The 17,420-nt window shown below is 43.3% G+C and overlaps 1 long non-coding RNA gene across 1 annotated transcript; it reads left to right on the forward strand.

The window, feature by feature from the left end:
* The first annotated feature begins 13,711 nt into the window (after positions 1 to 13,711).
* On the forward strand, positions 13,712 to 15,904 carry LOC308426540. The gene is made up of 3 exons (XR_013975214.1): positions 13,712 to 13,825; positions 14,475 to 14,623; positions 15,725 to 15,904. It is a non-coding gene; the product is annotated as an uncharacterized lncRNA (long non-coding RNA).
* Positions 15,905 to 17,420: the final 1,516 nt, after the last annotated feature.

Here is a 17,420-nt window from a genome sequence, read left to right on the forward strand (position 1 = left end):
AACTTCTAGCTTTACTGTAGGTATAAATTGCTCCATGAGTTCAGCCCAGTCAAAGCTAACATGAAGACAGCCATCATCTTAGTTCTGGTGGGTTTCATCATCATAAAGATGACCAATGCCTGTGCTCTGTCTTCTTCCAAAAGTAAGTGTATTAAGGGGATCTAAATAGAAAGGAGAGAAGACACAAAGACCACTAGGACCTGGGGACAAGCTAGCATAAGGGAATGCCATGTGCTAACTACTGCAATCAACTTCACTCACTTTGGCCTATGAGAGTGATCACTATTCCTTATCTTCCTAAGAGACAGAGTCTGGGAGGTATCTGACAGAGGCTATAATACAGATCTGGGCAGATCCCCAAGTTTAGAGATGTGCCTTGTATATGGGATTCCTGGGAGCACTTGTTCAGAGATGAACCATGGGTCTGGTGTGATGAGAGAGCTGTGGCTGTCGTTAGAGACTTTGTGGCATCTTGTAAGGAGAAAAGAAGAGGCTGTGACAGTGGAAGGTTCTTTTTACTGAGACTGCTTAGGCTGTGGAGGGGGAGAACACTCTTCCCAGGAACAGAATCAACAGTTGGGCTTAAGACTAAGGCTGGAACTGATGATGCTGTGAGAAGAGCCCTGGTGTGCAAAGGAAGATATAGATTAAGCTAGTTTCCTGTAGGTGATGAGTCTTTGGACTTCTAGCATCAATAGAAAACCTTGTCTTTCTGACTTCTTCAGGCTTTATAAACACCACTGTACATTTCATAATTCAAAAAACCTGGAACTTTTCCCAAGTTGCCAACACGAAGTTTGGGAGATTGTCTTGATCAATGCTCAGGAGATGAAACATGCCCCTATGATCGGAAGTGCTTCGACATTGACAATCATTGCATATGTTTGTATCCTGAGTCTACATCACTTTAAAGTTAGTATACTCCTTGTTTTGCTTTTCCATTGTTGTGATAAGACCATGACCAAGGGAGCTTACAGAATAAATGGTGTACTACTTCCAGGTTCAGTGAAGGTTTATGATGGTTCACCTTTACCATCATGGTGGGGAGCATGGTAACAGGACTTTGGGTTACATGCTCCATAACCCTTTACTATGTAAAAACAATCTCAGAGTAACTAAAGGGCACAAAAATCACCATGATTTAGGGCCTTTTGCTCATAACCTGGGACATCATATGCTTCTCTCTCTCAGCCCAAGAGCTTCAACTCTCTCAGGAAACCACATGTTCCAGGGTGGGTGAAGACAATGATGGTAAAGGGAGCATTCATTTATTGAATGCTTTATGAATCAGGCAGGCATGTGCTAGAAAGGAGATCCAAAGGTCAATGTAACTAGTCTGCAGAAACATACTGTGTGTTAGCATAGGCTCTGCACCAGTTTCTGATAAGTTCTAACAGTGGTGACTAGCTTTGCCTGGGGAGAATTCAGAGTGGAGTTTAATTCGGAGAAGCTGGAGTTAGAACAAGCACAGCAGAGCAGACAGGGAGGCAGCGTCAGACAATGGGAGAAATGTGGGCCCTCCTTAGGAGATGTGAAAAGGTTGCTTGTGATAGCTGTGGTGGCGAGGGACACTAAAAGAAGTTCACATCTAGTTAGCAATGAGCTAATGAACAGAGAGTGAGGGCCGAACAACAAGAGGTTTATAAGCAGAGGAATTGTCATGATCAAATTTGTATTTCATATGAGAGCCCTGTGGAAGATGGATCTGGTCTTCATAAGCATAACTGATTGAATTTCTTCTGAATCCACAAAACCCGTGCTTGGCTCCTGCCTAGCCCTAGAATTGCATCCTTACACAAGGAAGATCTGTAATCTAGTGACAGCTTCCTAATGTGTTCATGTGCAAAATAAACTCTCCTTAGCATTCTTTTTGTTGAAGATGTGTGTGTGTGTGTGAGAGAGAGAGAGAGAGAGAGAGAGAGAGAGAGAGAGAGAGAGAGAGAGATAGAAAGAGAGAGAGGGGGGAGGGAGGGAGGAGGTAGGGAGGGAGGTAGAGAGAGAGAGAGAGAGAATCATATTGACTCTTCTAATTAGCAGAGCTATCCCTTTAGATTCCCTTGAACACTGAGCTCTCAGGATCCTAGCAGATGAAGGACAGGGTCCTCCCAATAAGTCATTTTCCTCTTTCACATATGTATCATAGATAAGATCAGGGACATGAGGACATTTTCTATGGCTACTCTGTGACCTTATGTCTGGTCAAACAAATGAGATAAATGGAGCATGTTGCTCAGAGCAGGCAGGCTAGAGCTGCATTTGCAGGGAGAAGACTAGGGAGGAACGTGAAGTACTGAGGAATTCTTCATTCTAAGGCAATGCAACATCTGGCATCACTGGATATGTAATTCTAAAAGGACAACCAGGACCTTTGTGGTATTGGTCTTTTTTAAGCGTGACTTAAAAGACTAAGGAGCTGCCTCAATAGCTAATAGAACATAATGTTCTTCCAGAGAACCTGAGCTTGCTGTCCAGCATATGTATCATGTGGCTTGGAACTCCATGTAACTTCATCTTCAGAGGAATCTGACACCTCTGACCTCCTTAGACTCCGGCGTTCAGTGCACGTGTACCCTTCTAAAACAATACATATATCTTAATTTTAATATCTTTAAAAAGCATAGATTAGAAGTGCCAATTCTTTTCTACCTACAGAGTTAGAGTCCAAATGAAGTACCTCTAGGCATTTCAGAACCATTTCTACCCTTGAAAGTCAGCACTGGTATCTGCGAGGGGCTCGAGCCTTCCCCTGGCTTTAGCTGGATGAGGTACAAGCCTGTCTGGTTTTGACTGTTGGTTCTCTCAGTATTCCTGGAGTTTATGGAGGAGTCTGCAAAGGAACAGTGATGAAAAGGCAGGCCCTTCTTGTTCAGAGGAGAATCCTACCAGAAAATGTTTAGCATCTGTCAAGTTTCCATGATCGCCCCACTTCCTGCCAGTGTTAGGTGCCCCATATCTGTCTCTGTCACAGCACTGCTTCAGCACTTCTCACGGCTTGCTTTGTCACTTGATGACCTGCATCTCCTTCTATGGGTTTCCTCACCGGTCTTTATTCTTGTTCACCCATCTGGACTTGTCATCCATCTGTCCTCCAGTTCCTTTTTCCAGGCTTGGTCTGGATCTTTGCTTCTGTAGTTAAACTCAACTTTACATTTTGCTCTCAAGTCGGTGACATGGGATGGCCTCACTTGCAGCCACCACAGTTTGTCCAGTTCTCCCCTACACCTGGTTCACTGTCTCATCAACTGACTCTACTGATATGTCTCTGTCTCCCTACTTCTCAGGACTCTGAAACCTCTTGATATCTGCTGTGGCCAGTTAACCTTTCAGAGTCCTTCTCTAACACATGTGTATATGTACACAGGTGGATGTAGATAGGTATGTTTATTGTGTGCTGTATATTATGTGATCTGAGAATTAATATTAGTGATTAAAGTTGGAGTAAATGAACCTGTGTTTTACTCAGCTAGGGTTATCAAGGAAAGTAGAACTGTCTGGCCAGTTGCTTCTATTACAACTGCTCTGTCTTAAGCCAAATGGTGGTGGTGTGCTCCTTTAGTTCCAGCAGTGGGAAGGCAGAGGTAGGTGTATTTCTGAGTTTGAAGTCACCCTGGTCTATAGAACAAATTCCAGAACAATCAGTGTTACATAGAAAAACGCTTTCACAAAAACTAAAAGCAAACAAAAAAAAAAAAAAAAAAAGAAAACAAACAAGATACCCACTCTAATATATCGTGATTTTATAGGTATTTCATAAATTGTGACATTAAGAATACAAATGAATTTGCTGTGTTTCTGACACAGCTTGCCCAAAACAAAGGAGGAAAGTTATAGGCACTCAGGAATGTCTCCTCAAGCTGAAGAAAGTACTAGAAACACATGGAACAATGAGTGAGACCAAATAAATCCCTCAAACCCTGAGAATGAGCTCTACAGAGAGAAGATAAATCCAAAGCCAGCCGCAGGGCATCTGGGACATTTCTAGAGCTCTTGGACTGTTGAGGTACAGCTTGGTCTCTGAGAGTTGATTGTAGGTATAGCAAAAGAAGCAGGCTCTCTACTGAAGACTAAAGACAATGCATGTTCTTTTAGGGCTTCCATTTCTCCACTACTCACACATACAGACTTCTGGATAAAGATCTGACTTCAGAAAGCATTGGTCAAAGATGACTAACCATCATTGCAGAACTTGCCTCTTAACTTTCAACTGACCCTATCCAGTTTGAAATCTCTGAGTATCTATGTCTTTCAGGAGTGACTTCATTACCTACATCTGCATGTACCAGGATCCTAGATTCCACACCTGTTGAAGAATCTCATCTATAGAGCTCCAAAGGACTCAAGCATCACCACATTCTTATAGAACAGGATCCCAGGAAGGTCGTAATACTCCTCTCCAGACATCTCTGCTTCAGCTCCCATTCTGACACTCTGAGCTACACAGAAATAAATATTTCCTTTTCTCGTCATTCATATAAAGACCAAGCTGTGATGTAACAAGTATCTCAGTTGTAAAATTTGTTTGTGACTCTTTTGTGGCTATCATTTGCATCTACCAAGCAACAATTAGAGAGAAGTCAGTTATGAAACAGATAAAGGGGGCAGTTGGATGGCAGGCATCTTCTTGATAGCTTTTTATATATATTTACATACATAAATATTTAGAAAGAATTCCCCATTCACTGCCTTGTTCCACATCCAACCTTCTAGCTTTACTGTGGGTAAAAATTACTTTGTGAGTTCAGCCCAGCCAGAGATAACATGAGACAGCCCTCATCTTAGTTCTGGTGGGTTTCATCCACCATGGGGATGACCATTGCCTTGCTTTGTCTTCTTCCAAAAGTAAGTGTGTTGGGGGATCCAAGCTGAAAAGAGAAAGAACCCAAAGTCCACTAGGACCTGGAGATGAGCTAGCACAGGAAACAGTCATGTGCCAGTTACTTAGATCAAACTCAATTCCTTTGGCCTATAAAAGTGATCACTCTCCATTCCCTAAATTTCTTAGAGACAGAGACTGGGGAGTAGTCTGAGAGAAGCTGTCATGGAAATCAGGACAGCTCCCCTAGTTTGGAGATGTGCCTTGCTTTTGGGACATGTGGGAGCACTTGTTTAGAGAAGAACCAAGGGTCTGGTGTGATGAGTGAGGTGTGGCTGTCATTAAAGATTTTATGGCATCTTTTAGGGTGTAAAGAAGAGGCTGTAATGGTGGGAGGTTCTTTTTCCTGAGAATGCATAGGCTATGGAGAGAGAACACTTGCCCAAGGGTGAGAATCAACCGCTGTGCTTAAGAGCAAGACAGGACCTGGTGAAGCTGAGGGAAGGGCCCTGGGGTGCAATTAAAGAAATAAAGTAAACTAGTCTCCAGCAAGTGATGAGCCTTTAGGTCTCTAGCATCAATTTTCAACCTTGTCTCTCTGATGTCTTCTGGCTGCATAAACACCATTGCATATTTCAGCATTAGAAAAACCTGGAGCATGTCCCAAACAGCCTCCAAGAGGTTTGGGAACTTGGATTGATGATGCACTGGAAAGGAACCATGCTCCTATGACCAGAACTGTTGCAGCATTGGACCTGCTTGCATGTGTCTATCTCTTGAGTCCAAATCACTTTAAAGTTACTATACTCTTGTGTTTTGCTCTTCTATTGTTGTGATGAGACCATGACTAAAAAAACTTACAGAAAAAATAGTATTGGGGGCTTACAGGCTCAGTGAGTGAGTCCTTTACCATCATGGTAAGAAGCATGGCAGCAGGACATTGTGGTACAGGATGCACAGTCCTCTACTATGTGAAAACAAACTCAAAGTGACTAAAGGGGAAAAAAGTAACCATGACATAGGGCCACATGGTCCTAACCTGGGACATCTCACTCTTCTCCTCAGTGAAAGGTTTTAGATTCTCTCAAAAAGACTCATGTCCCAGGGAATGAGAAGAGAATGCAGTTAATGGAAACATTTATTTTATTGAATGCCTTGTGTCAGGCAAGCATGTGTTAGAAAGGAGATTCAAAGATCAATGTAATTAGACTGCAGAAACAGCCTGTGTATCAGTGTGAGCTCTGCACCAGTTTCTAGTGGTTTCTAACAGTGGTTAACAGCTTTGCCAGGAAAGATGTGCAGGTCAAGTAGGAGAAGCTTAAGTGAGGATACGCAAAGCCCACCAGACAAGAGAGGCAGAATCAGATGGTGGGAGATATGTGAACCCTTTGGGGACATGGGAAATGATTGCACATGATGTCTGGGTCAGGGACAACACTACAAGATGTCCACATACAAAGAACAATGGGTTATCAAGCATGGAGGGCTAAACAACTGGAGCTTTCTAAGCAGAGGAACCTCCATGATCATATCTATACTTCAGATGCCTCACAGCCTTGTGGGAGATAAATTCAGTCCCTAAAATCATGACTGATGGCCAGGCCCAGAAGATTTCTTCGGAATCCACAGAGCCCATGCTTGGCTCCTCCCTAGCCCTAGAATTGCATCCTTGGAAGAGGAAGATCTATACTGTGGTGACAACTTCCCAATGTGTTTGTGTCCAAAACAAACTGTCGATAGCTTTCTTCTTTTTGAAGAGTTCTTGTTTGTGCATCCTATTGACTCTTCTGATCAGCAGGGCCATCCCTGCGCCTCCCATAAACACAGCTCAGGATCCCAGCAAATTGAGGACAAGATTCTCCTAAGCAATTCCTCTCCTATTATGTCTGTGTCTCCAAACAACATAGAGGACAAGAGAATTTTTCTATTGTGTGAGTATAATTTGGTCAATCAATCAAAATGAGTTTAGCAGGTTCCACAGAGCAGGTCTGCTGATGCTGTATTTACTGGGTGATGACTCAGGAGGAACAGGAATGGCTCAGAATTCCCTGTGATAGGCAATACAACATCTTGCAGGACTGGATATGTAATGCCAGAAGCTCAATCATGACCTTCAGAATATGGGTTCTTCTTACCAAGGGTTAGGAGCATATGAGCTGACTTGGTGGTTAATAGCATATACTGTTCTTCCAGAGATCAGTTCTCAACATCTGCACCTGGTAGTTCAGAACTTATTACAACTCCATCTCCAGAGATACCTGATACCTCTGGCCTCCTCAGATCCTGCATGCAGTGCACAAATGCCCTACCTCAAAGAAACATACAGATTAATTTAAATAATTGTTAGAATACTTAAGAAGCATAAATTAGAGCACTACTTCTTGTCTGTATTAGGAGTTAACTGAAATACCACCAAGAATTTTGGGCCATTCCCATCCTTTAAGGTCAGCACTTGGTATTTGCAAGGTGCTTTTAGTCTTCCCCCTTTCTTCCTGAATTGGTACAAGGCATATCTAGGTTTGATTTTGGGTTCTCCCAGCATTGTTGTGGTTTATGGAGGATTCACTGCAAAGGCTCAGTGAAGAAAAGGTAAACCCTTCCTGTTCAGAGGAGAGTCTCACCAGCAAATAGTGAACCAGCAAATAGTGAACCTCCATTATCTTTACTACATTCCCCAACTTTATCTGCAAAGTTAGGTGTCCCGTGTCTGTCTCTCTCATAGCTCTCCTCCTGGTTCTCTCATGGCTCACCTGTTACTCGATGACCTATGTCTCCTTCTATGTAGTTCCCTTGTCTGTCTTTCTTCTTGTTCACCCATCTGGATCTGCCATGCATCTGTCCTCCAGTTCCTTCATCCAGGCCTGGTCTGGCTCTTTGCTTCCACAGTTACACTCACCCTGGAAAATTTGCTTTCAAGATGGTGACATGAAAGACATGAGTGGCCTCACTTCAAGCCACCACAGTTTCTGCAGCTTCTCTCCTACACCCTGGTTCCTTACCTCATCAAACTAGACTCTACTTACATTTCTCCGTTTCTCAGGACTGTGGACAGTTAGCCTTTTGCAGTCTTTTCTGTAACACATGTTTATATAAACATATGAGGATATAGATGGATGTATTTACTCTGTGTTATATAGTATGTGATCTGAGAGCTGATATTGATGATTTCAGTTTTATACCTGGGCCAGGGCTGCCAAGGAAAGTAGAACTATCTGAGCAGTTGCTTCCATTACAACTGCTCTGTCTTAAGCCAAATAGTGGTGGTATCCGCCTTTAATTTCATCAGTGGGAACTAGAGGCAGGTGTATCTCTGAGTCTGAGGGCACCCTGGTGTACAGGGAAAATTCCAGGACAGCCAGGGCTACACAGATAAACCTTGTCACAACACCAAAAAAAAAAAAATCAAACAACAAAAACAAAAGAAAGAAACAAAAGCCTATATTGTGATTATATATATATTATATAAATTATAACATTATTAAAATGCAAAATAATTTGACTGTGTTCCTATCAAAGTATGCACGAAGCAAAGGAGAAATGTTACACACACCCTGGGATGTCTCCTCAAACTGAAGGAAGGACTGGAAACAAAGGGAGGAAAGCGTGTGACCAAACAACTCCCCTCAAAACCAGAGAAGAAACCATAAGAGAGAAGATACAGCTGAGCCAGCCACACACTGTCTGTGGCATTCCCACAGCTCTGGACTGTCCAGCCACAGCTCTGTCTCTGAGTCTGTATCCTGGAGAGCAGAAGAGACAGGCTCTCTGCTGGGAACAAGGGACACTGCATGTTCTCCTAGGGCTCCCTACCCTCCACAACTCACATATGCAGTTTCTGTATAAAGACCTGACTTACCATCATTGCAGAAAATGTCTCTTTGTTTTCAACTGAGCATAGCCAGTTGGAAGTTACTCAGTATCTATTTTTCCAGGGGTGACTTAATGCCTACATTGGAAGGCAAGAGGGGCCCAGATTTGCCAGTGTTTAGGAATCTCATCTGTAGAGCACCAAAGACACAGCCCCATCTCTCTCAGAATAATGCTACATCAGCATGTAATTGGATGTCCAGGAAGCCCCAGGTCAGCCCTGACAACACTCTCTGGGTGGCTATACTCCAGCTCTCAGTATGAGATTCTATACAAATAAAAAGTTCCTTTGCTCATCATTTTTATGAGGGTCAGGTTGTGGTGTAACAAGTACGCGGAACAAGAATATGTTCATGAATCTTGCGTGGTTATTTTACATCTACCAAAGAACAATTAGAGAGAAGTTATGAAATAGAAGAAGGATCAGGTGATGGGCAGGCACTTTCTGGAAATCTCTTGTTTTTATAGATTTCCCCATTGACTGCTTCCTCCCACACCCATACTTCTAGCTTTATTGAGACTATAAATTATTTGTGTATTCAGTCGATCCAGATCCAACATGAAGACAGCAACAGTCCTGCTTCTGATGGTTTTGATTGCTGTGGGGACGGACATTTCCTATGCTCTGTCTTCTCGCAAAAGTAAGTGTGTTAAGGGTATCCAGGTTGAAAAGACAGGGGACTCTTTACAGCTCACTAGGATCTGGGCTTATACTATTAGAGGGGAAAGTCATGTCACATCTGCTGGGGCCAAGCTCACTCCCTCTGTTCTATGAGAGTGATCACTCTGCATTCCTTATCTTTCTCAGAGACAGAGACTAGAAAGGAATCTGAGAGAAGCTGGTATAGAGATGAGAGCAGCTCCCCTCTTTTAGAGATGTGCCTTGCATTTTGGAATTGTGGGAGCACTTGCTCAGTGGCTCTTGTGAATGAGAGAAGTGTGGGTGTTATTGGAGATTTTATGGCACCTTCAGGGGTGTAAAGACATGCTGGGATGGTGGAAGGTTCTTTCTACTGAGACTGTGTAGACTGTGCAGAAGGAGAACACTTATCCAAGGGTGAGATTCAACAGCTGTGCTTAAGAGCTGAGGGAAGAGCCCCGGATTGTAAAGGAGGATGTGGAGTAAGAAAGTCTCCTTCGGGTGATGAGCCTTCCCATCTCTAGCATCAATTCTCAACCTTGTCTCTCTGACATCCTCAGGCTGCAAAAACACCATTGTATATTTCAGAGTTAGAGAAACCTGGAGCCTGTCCCAAGAATCCCAAAGGGACTATTGGCATCTGCATTGAACAATGTTCAGGAGATCAACAGTGCTCTGGAAAACAGAAATGCTGCAGCAATGGCTGTGGGCATGTCTGCAAACACCCTGTCTTTTAAGTGAGTAGAGACCTATTTCCTACTTTTCTATTGTTCTAATGCGACGCCATGACCAAGGTAACTTATATAAGGAAGTTTACTGAGGGCTCACAGGTTCAGAGAGTGAGTCTAAGACCATGGTGGTGGGGAGCGTGGCAGCAGGCAAGGGCACAGCACTGGAGCATTGCCTATAGGCTTATAGCTTCAAAGGCAATCTTGAAGAAGAGAGTAAGATAACTGGGAAGAATATGGGCCTCTAAAACCTTCTAGCCTGTCCCCTGTGACACAATGCCTCCAACGAATCCCTGCCTTGCAATATATGGGATCCTGAGTGTGTCTGAGCTCCTAGGAGTAAAGCTGCCTCTGAGATACTGATGTTCCAGCGTGACTAAGATATGGAGGTCCTTGAGTGAGTCAGAACTCCAGTGCTCCTGGGTATGTCCAAACTCCTGGGAGTCAAGCTTCCTCTGTGATCTTGTGATCCTGGGCCTGTTAGCATACCTGTGATCCTGTAATCCTGTGATCCTGTGTTCCTGTGATCCTATGATCCTGGACATGTTAGAAGACCTAGGTTATGGGCTTCCTCTGGGGGATGGGTAGGGAACCAGCTCCCAAGTTCTGATCAGGGCATCAATTCAGACAATATTTAATACATTAAAGTCAGACAGGCATGTGTTACAATGTAGATTCAAAGGTCAATGTAAGTAGACTGTAGAAATCCTCTGTGTGTCAGCATGAGCTCTGCACCAGTTTCTAATAAGTTCTAACAGAGCTGACTAGCTTGCTCTGGGAAGATGTCAGAGTGGAGATCAACCAGGAGAAGCTTAAGTCAGGACACACAAAGCCAACCAGACAAGGGAGTCAGTATTAGATGATTAGAAAAATGTGGGCCCTAGTTGGGAGTTGGCAGATTTACTGTTTCAGATAAATGAGGAGGGTCTAAAAGATGCCCACATCTAATCATCAACGAGCTGCCAAGCAGAGAGTAAAGCTGAATAACTAGTGGTTTCTAGGCTGAAGAAATGGCATGATCAAATCTGTATTGTAGATGACTTACAGCCATGTGGAAGATGGATTTGATCTTCAGAAGCATGACTGATGGCCAGCCCCAGATTTCTTCTGAATCCACGGAGCCCATGCTTGGCTTGTCCATAAACCTAAAATTGCATCTTTAAAAGAGGAAGATCCATACCTTGGTGACGACTTCCTAATGTGTCCAAAAATAAACCATGCTTAGCAATCTTTTTGTTGTACAGTTCTTATTTTCACATCCTATTGCCTGTTCTGATGACAGAGCCATCCCTGCAGCTTTCCATGAACGATGAGGCCTCAGGATCCCAGCAATCCCAGGACAAGCTCCTCCTCGGTAATTCCTCAGCCCCTGCCTTGTCCATCTATAGCAACAAGGCAATTGACATAGCAATATTTTCTGGAAGCATTCTTGAATATGTTTACTCAAGCAGCCAGAGTTACCTGAGCATGCCTGTCTCATAAAGCAGGTCTGCTGCAGCTGTATTTGTTTAATGAATGATGCAGGAGAAGCAGATAGGGCTCAGGAATTCCCTATTGTAAATCAATACAACATCCTGCAAGAGTGGCTGTCGAACTCCTGAGGCACAAGAATGACCTTTGGGGTGTGGGTTCTTAGCATAAGTTAAGAGTCAGGAGAACTGACTCAGTGTTAAGAGGCAGGGGAACTGGTTCTGTGGTAAATAGCACATACTGCTCTTTCATAGAACCTGAGCTCTGTTTAAAGAGTCCACATGAGGTGGCTCAGAACTTACTATGAATCCAGGTCCATGTGGGATCTACCACCTCTGACTTCTATAGACTCCTGCATTTAGTGCAGGTGTACTCACCCACCTTACTACACATAAACATAATTTAAAATAATGTTTAAAATTTTGAAAAGGATACATTTAAAAACCCCACTTCCTGTCTATATAAAAAGTTAGAATTCAACTGAAAGGTCACCAGAAATTTTGGGTTTATTTTTATCTTACAAGGGCAGTCTTGGGATCTTTGAGGTCCTCTTGTATGTAGCTCCATTGTCTGTCTGATGTTCACCCATCTGGACCTGCCATCCATCTCTATCTGGGCATGATCCTCTCTTTGCTTCTGAAGCTAAATTCAACTCTATAGCTTTGCTTTCAAGTAAGTGACATGAAGTGGCCTCACTTGCAGCCACCATCTCATCAATCTGTTTCCCTGCTTCTCAGGACTTCTGAAACATCTTGAATGTTTCTGCGGCCTATTAACCCTTTACAGCCCTCTTCATAACACACACACACACACACACACACACACACACACATGAATAAAAAGACACTTTTATAGTGTGTTGTATAATATGTGATCCAAGAGTTAGCAGTAATAAGTAGGGCTGAAATAGAAATACCTGTGTTTGCTTGGCCAAAGTTGCCAAAGAAAGCAGAAGTCTCTGGCCTGTTATTTCCATACAACTGCTGTGTCTTAAGCCAACTGGTAGTTGTGTTCACCTTTAATCCCAGAGCAGGTGAGGCACAGGCAAGTGGATCTCTAACGTTAATGCCAACCTAGTCTACAGAGCTGGTTTCAGGAGAACCAGAGCTACACAGCAAAACCATGTCACAACAACCAGAAAACAAACAACAAGAGCAAAAAAAAAAAAAAAAAAAAAAAAATCAAGCAAGCAAACAAACAAAAATGACAACATTGTTGTATATTGTCAGTTTATGGTCATCTTAAAATTATGACATTAAAAACAAATACAAGGGTTTTTCCTTTTTCTGGAATGCCCTGGAATGTCTCCTCAAAATAAAGAAAGGACTAGACACACATGGAACAAAACATGTGACCAAACAACTCCCTCAGACTGTGAGAAGGAAGCCTATAGAGCGAAGACACAGAGAGCCACCCACGGGGTGACTGTGGTATTCCCACAGCTCTGGACTGTCCAGCCACAGCTCTGTCTCTGAGTCTGTATTCTGGAGAGCAGAAGAGGCAGGCTCTCTGCTGGGAACAAGGGACACTGCATGTTCTCCTAGGGCTTCCTACCTTCCACAGCTCACATATGCAGCTTATGTATAAAGACCTGACTTAAAGAAAAGCACTGGTCAAAGGCAACCAACCATCATTGTAGAATTTGCTTCCTTACTTTCAACCCTAGCCGGTTTGAAATCTCTGAGTATCCATCTCTTCCCAGAGTGACTTCATTGTCTATTGTAGATAAAAGGGGCTCAGATTTCACAGTGTTTTGGTATCACCTCTAAATCCCCCAAGTATACAGCTACCATCTCTCAGAAGCATGCCACTTCTGTATGTAATTGGATATTTAGGAAGCCACAGAATTGCCCTGAGACACCTCACAGAGAGTCTCTGCATAAGCTTATACTGTGAGATGCTGATATACATAGAAATAGGCTTTTCCTTGTATGAGTATGTGATCACCACCCATACAAGAGCCAAGCTGTGATGTAAGGAGGAACACAGGGCTAAACTGTGTTCTTGACTTTTTCCTGGTTATTATTTGAACAGAACAAGGAACAATACTCTATTTGTAACTAGAGACGAGTCAGATGAAATATAAAAAGAACCAAGTTCTTGGCATGCACCACTGGAAAGCTCTTTTTTATATTTCCTGGTTGACTGCCCCCTCCCACACCTGTGCTTCTTACTGTTACTGGGGGTATAAATTGCTTTGTCAGTTCATTCCAGCCAGAGTCAACATGAAGACAGCCGCAGTCTTTGTGCTGGTAGCTTTGATTTCCATGAAGATGAATATAGCCTGGGCTCTATCTAATTCCAAAAGTAAGTATGTTAAGGGGCTCCAAGCTGAAATCAGAGAGAGCTCAAAACCCACTAGGACCTGGGGATGAGCTACCACGGGGGAAGGCCACGTACACAGTGCTTGAATCAAACTTGCTCCCTTTGGGTTATAATAGTGATCACTCCACATTTCTTGAAGAGAGGGGGAGAGAGGGAAGGAGGGAGGAAGAGAAAGAGAGACAAAGAGACAGACAGAAAGAGGGAGGGAAATGTATCTGACAGAAGCTGGGATAGAGATTAGGGTTTCTCCTCTAGTTTGGAGATGTGTCTTGCATTTGGGACTTGTGAAAGCACATGCTCAGTGACGAGCCAGGGGTCTGGTGTGATGAGAGAGTTGTGGCTGTCATTAGAGACTTCATGGCATCTTCTAAGGAAAAAAGAAGGGGCTTCGATGGTGGAAGGAGCTTTCTACTGAGACTGCATAGGCTGGGGAGGGGGAGAACACTCCTCCAAGGGACAAAATCAACAGTAGAGCTTAAGAGCAAGACTGGAGCTTGTGAAGCTAAGGGAAGAGCCCCAGGGTGGATTGGAGGATAGAGAATGAGCTAGTCTCCGGCAGGTGATGAGCATCAATACTCAACCTTGCCTTTCTGGATGCTTCAGGATGTGTAAACACCATTGTACATTTCAGCATTAGAAAAACCTGGAGCCTGTCCTGAGAATTCCAAAGGGTCTGTTGCCATCTGTGTTGAACAATGCTCAGGAGATCAACAGTGCTCTGGAAAACAGAAATGCTGCAGCAATGGCTGTGGGCATGTCTGCAAACACCCTGTCTTTTAAGTGAGTAGAGACCTATTTCCTACTTTTCTATTGTTCTAATGCGACACCATGACCAAGGTAACTTATATAAGGAAGTTTACTTAGGGCTCACAGGTTCAGAGAGTGAGTCTAAGACCATGGTGGTGGGGAGCGTGGCAGCAGGCAAGGGCACAGCACTGGAGCATTGCCTATAGGCTTACATCTTGAGAAGCAATCCTGAGGAAGAGAGTGGGACTCCTATCCTGTCCCCTGAGATACAATGCCTCCAACAAATGCATACCTCCCAAGATATTTCCCCAAAGTTCCAAAAGCTGTGAACTGATTATTCAAATCTATAAGGCTAGAAGGGCCATTGTCACCCTTACTACAACATCCTGTTAGGTATGTCTAAGAGACCGAGTCAGTTTCCAGGGGACTTTCCTTGGACAGTACCATGTTGCTTTGTCTACTGGGTGCATACAAGTCTGGATGTGCACAAGAGAAAGGAACTGGAAGAAGATGGGAGAAAGACACAAGGTCACCTGATCTGTGTCCTCTCCACTGCAAAGATAGTTCCACCATGACTAAGATGACACAAGCCACCACAAATTAGACTCACATGGTCAGAAACTGGGATATCTCACTCTTTTCCACCCCAGCAAAAGAGATTTGACTCTCAGGACAACAACTCCTCCTGGGAGGGAGAAGACAATGAAGTTAAGGGGAACAGTCATTTATGGAATACCTTAATGTCAGACAGGCATGTGTTACAATGTAGATTCAAAGGTCAATGTAAGTAGACTGTAGAAATTCTCTGTGTGTCAGCATGAGCTCTGCACCAGTTTCTAGTAAGTTCTAACAGTGCTGACTAGCTTTGCCTGGAAAGATATCAGAGTGGAGATCAACCAGAAGCTTAATTTAGAACACACAGAGCCCACCAGGGAGGCAGGATCAAATAGTGGGAGAAAGGTGGCCCTTCTTGAGAATTTGAGACATGATTTATAAAGAAAGCTCCAGTGTCTAGGAAGGAACTCTACAACAAGCCCACATCCAATTGGCAATGAGCTAGCCAGCAGGGAGTCATGGCTGAACCACTAGAGGTCTGTAAACAGAGGAAATGTTGTGATAAAATCTGTATTGTAGATGGCTTACAGCCCCGTGGAAGATGGATCTTTACAAGCATAACTGATGTCAGCCCCAGAAGATTTCGTCTGAATCCACAGAGCTCATGTTTGGCTTCTCCTTAGACCTAGAATTGCATCCTCGGAAGAGGAAGATCTATACTGTGGTGACAAATTCCCAACGTGTTTGTGTCCAAAATAAACCAACCTTAGCTTTCTTTTTGCTGAAGAGTTCTTCTTATTTGTGTATCACATTGATTATTCTATTTATGAGAACCATTCCTGTACCTCCAGAGAGTCCGTGGACACAGATAGAGTCCTTGGGATCTCAGCATATTGGAGGCAATGTCCTCCTAAGCAATTCCTCTTTCCCTGACATATCTGTATCTACAGACAACACAGAGGACATGAGAATATTTTCTGGGGTCAGTCTTGAACATAAGTCTCATCAAGCAATCGAAATGATCTAAGCATGTATCACAGAGCAGGCCTGCTGGAGCTGCATTGTATGTACTGGCTTTTGACACGGGAGGAATAGGAAGGGCTCAGTAACTCCATATTCTAAGGCAATACAACATCCTGAAGGACTGGATAGCTAATTCAGGAGTGTGGCCATGACCTTTGGGGTATGGGTCCTTCTTAGCATGAGTTAAGAGGCTGGGAAACTGGACCTGTCAGTTGTTTTTAGCATGAGGTAAGAGGCTGGAAAGCTGAGTCGGTGGTTAATACTTCATGCTGCTCTGCCCGATGACCTGAGTTCAGTTCTTAGCATCCATAAAGATGGCTCAGAACTTGCCTTACCTCCAGCTCCAGGAGGATCTGATACCTGGAACCTCCTGCGTCACCTGCCCTCATGCGTACCTATTTCCACCCCAACACAATACACATAGTTTAAAATCATTTTTAAACTTTTAAAGCATGAATTAGAAACAGCAGTTTTTGTACACATTGGCAATCAGAACTTAACTAAGATATCTTTAGGAATGTGGGGCCAGTGCCTACGCTCCAAGCTCGGCACTGGTGTCTGAGGCGCTTAGGCCTTTCCTCTGATCTTACTGGACGGCATGCATGCTATGTCCAGGTTTGGTTGTCAGGTCCTCTCAGCATTGTTCAGGGTTTATGGAGGAATTGCTGCAAAGGACCAGTGGTATATTTAAAAATTAAAAAAGCAAACTTTTTTTTCTAGGGGAGAATCTCACCAGGAAATTTGGTGTCCTCTGTCTGGCTTTATCAGAACACTTCTCCTATGCCTCACATGGCTTACCTTATAACTAGGCCCATTTCCTCCAGAAGCCTTGCTAAATGAATCAGAGAGAACAAGAGATAGAACACACATTCTAGATGGAATTAACATCAGAATTCAAACAGCATCAGGACAACCCATAACACCATGGTGGCACAGGCCATTAGTGCCAGCACATGGGACGCAGTGGCAGACAGATCTATTTGAGTTCAAAGCCTGCCTGGTCTACAGAGCGAGTTCTAGATCAGGCAAGTCCATACAGAGAAACCCTGTCTAAACAAACAACCAACCAAAACCAAACCAAACAAACAAAAATAAATAAATATACATAGATAAATACATATATCAACAGATACATAAATATAGTAAATTAATTAATTTGTAAGTGAGCTAAACAGTGCTAGTTGGATTTTTTTTTCTTTCTTTCTTTTTTATTGGATATATTTTATTTACATTTTAAATGTTATCCCCTTTT

Source organism: Micromys minutus (assembly GCF_963924665.1).
Source record: "Micromys minutus genome assembly, chromosome: 10".
NCBI classification, from domain to species: domain Eukaryota; kingdom Metazoa; phylum Chordata; class Mammalia; order Rodentia; family Muridae; genus Micromys; species Micromys minutus.